Source organism: Gastrolobium bilobum, unplaced genomic scaffold, assembly GCF_033153095.1.
Source record: "Gastrolobium bilobum isolate Gb01-03AN ecotype WA unplaced genomic scaffold, APGP_CSIRO_Gbil_v1 utg322788, whole genome shotgun sequence".
Classification (NCBI taxonomy): Eukaryota; Viridiplantae; Streptophyta; class Magnoliopsida; order Fabales; family Fabaceae; genus Gastrolobium; species Gastrolobium bilobum.
In genome coordinates, this window is record NW_026898393.1 from 9,718 (window position 1) to 12,328 (window position 2,611).

General features: G+C 33.9%; 1 long non-coding RNA gene across 1 annotated transcript; it reads left to right on the forward strand.

The window, feature by feature from the left end:
• The first annotated feature begins 846 nt into the window (after positions 1–846).
• Positions 847–2,033, forward strand: LOC133315710 (uncharacterized). The gene is made up of 4 exons (XR_009752118.1): positions 847–981; positions 1,061–1,218; positions 1,308–1,418; positions 1,783–2,033. It is a non-coding gene; the product is annotated as an uncharacterized LOC133315710 (long non-coding RNA).
• The last annotated feature ends 578 nt before the right edge of the window (positions 2,034–2,611 follow it).

Sequence of the window (2,611 nt, forward strand, 5' to 3'; positions counted from 1 at the left end):
TAATTGTGTGATATGTGCTTTGTACAAAGTTGCTTTTTTCTTGGTTTTCACCACTAGAACCAAAACTATTGCACGGTTAATCAAAGTGCATTGTTGAAGGAGTCCTTCACAAAATGTCAGACATAATTGCTGGAGCCTACTGTAATCATTATGTTTATACATTGCATTTAGTTAGAAATCATAGCAATGCTGTTGCAACAATGATGACCTTTCTAAAGATTTGGGTTTCGACCCTGCCTAGTGGAAAAAACCTTTTGCTGTTATTTGATCTCTTGATGTTTGATATTGATATAGAGATTATTTCTGGCTGTATTGACATGGCTTTGTATTTGATCAAAAATTATGATGTATTTGTTAGTGAATGAGAGTATAAAAGGAAAGGAGAGAATGCTTCCTCACTTGCATGGAAGTTCAGGGGAAGGAATCAAGAGTACCCAATATCAACCCATATCTTCCCTATAGGCAATTGTTACATCCTTAGCATATTGCTAAAGCAGAAATATATTTTGTTCTCGAAAAGCTTTATAAGATTCCAAAATAGTAAGTTTGAGTACAAGCCAAAGATTAAAAAATATAATCCATTTTGAAAATGAATCTGGTGCAAATTTGCAAGCACATTATGCTTATAAGACAACCTCGTTGAAAGATAACCTTATAGTGCAGACATGCATGTGCACAAATAAGGAAACAAAGAATGAAAATTACTTATATAACCCAGATTGATATATGCATAGCAAGCTAGTAATATGTATTCTATAATCAAGTTGAATGAATAGATCACACTGACAAATAATGTTTAAATATATTACTTGCTAATTATTATTTGACTTTGCAGGTCGAAAAGGAAGTAAAGACAGAAGAAAACAAATATTGTTTTGCATCATTACAGAATGAAGTAAAGAAAAAGAATAGTTCATAACAAAATTTTCAATGGAATTAATGAAAATGGGTATTTAGTATCCATTCATGGTGAGGTGGAAGGTATTGACCTCTTTGTAATTTGCATGTTATATGTGTTCATTCATGTGATGATAATATCTTTCTATTTGAATATTTTCAGCCAAACATCGATTACTTTTGGTTCAGTGGTTAACTACTCTTCTTCCTTCATTGTACTTTCCAATAAATATCACGGATGATGACTTAAGAACGTGCTTGAGCCATGGCACAGTTTTGTGCCAGATACTGAACAAGCTACGACCTGGTTTCGCGAATGTGGTAACACTTTTTAACCTTTTAATTAGCTCAAACTATTAATTGACAACTTGATTTTAGATATACCTTTCACTCTGGATTCTCTTTGTTAGGTTAATGAAGATGGTCATACTCTGCCATCACAATGAGAGAATGTTAAAACATTTCTGAAAGCTTTGGATGGATTGGGATTGCTCCGGTTTGAAATATCAGACCTAGAGAAGGTATAAGAGACCTGACTTTGTGTCATGGATTCAAATTATAGTTTCAGAACAAAATTTACTTTAGAGACAGTTGCAAAATTGTAATGGGGCATTTATATTACTGTTAAAACTTAAGTAATAGTTCGAGTTTCAAGATATAAGTTACAGAACTTAAATCAGAATGTCACATTACCCCTTTATTAAATAAAATCAGAAGTGCTAGAGATACAAAGCCATTCATGAACTCCGATTGTTATACGTAAATAGTTGATGGGATCAAATAAACTCTTTGTATTTGATCACAAAATATTTGATATTTGATCTCTGCCTATTATTCTTACAAGTATGATTTAATAAGTAATGAGATATTTTTCTTCTTTTACAGGGATGGTTTCCCAACAAGATCTTGCTTGTTCGACCACTATTTCTCTTGATGATTGATTGACCAATGTGTTTTGGTCATGCAAGACTCATTTTTTTTCTTTCTAGTTATCAGTGTCTTGGTAGATTCTATTAATGGTAAATTTTTGACAGAGCTTACTTCAGTCTTCTGTGTACCACATATTTGTTCCAATTCCTCTTTTACGCCTCATGTTATACTCTTGCCAAATAGCCTGGTGAAATTTCTTGATACTAATGGACCGGATTTACTGATTTTAATGTTTTCTGTGTTTATATACTAAATATTTATTGTTTGTGCAAGGCAGCATCTGTTCTTTATTTAGATTTATATCTTGTCATCAAACAAGAGAAGGTACATCAAAGAGTGTTTTACTGTGTTAAAACCAGGAGGCATGGTTTTATTTAGGGACTATGGTAATAAACCAAAAAAACCACTCCCCATTAAACCCGACTAGCGAGTGTGGGGTGGAGGTAATCCTTGTACGCAACCTTACCCTTGCATAATTGCAAAGAGGTTATTTATTACCTTTTGGTAATAAATGTTGAGATATATAAAACCATTAATGTGGCCTCACCCAATAGCTTAAGCTTTTGAGTTGAATTGCTTCTTTACATTGTATCAGAGTTTCGGTGAACCGGGTTCGATCCTCACCGTCCTCCACTTTCTTTCAAGTGGAATTTCTTTCTTCGCACAGGTAGGTCGGCCTGTGTATTGTCCATCCTTCAAGCCCAGTGGGCTCTCGTGTGAGGGGGCGTGTTGAGATATATAAAACCATTAATGTGGCTTCACTCAATAGCTTAAGCTTTTGAGT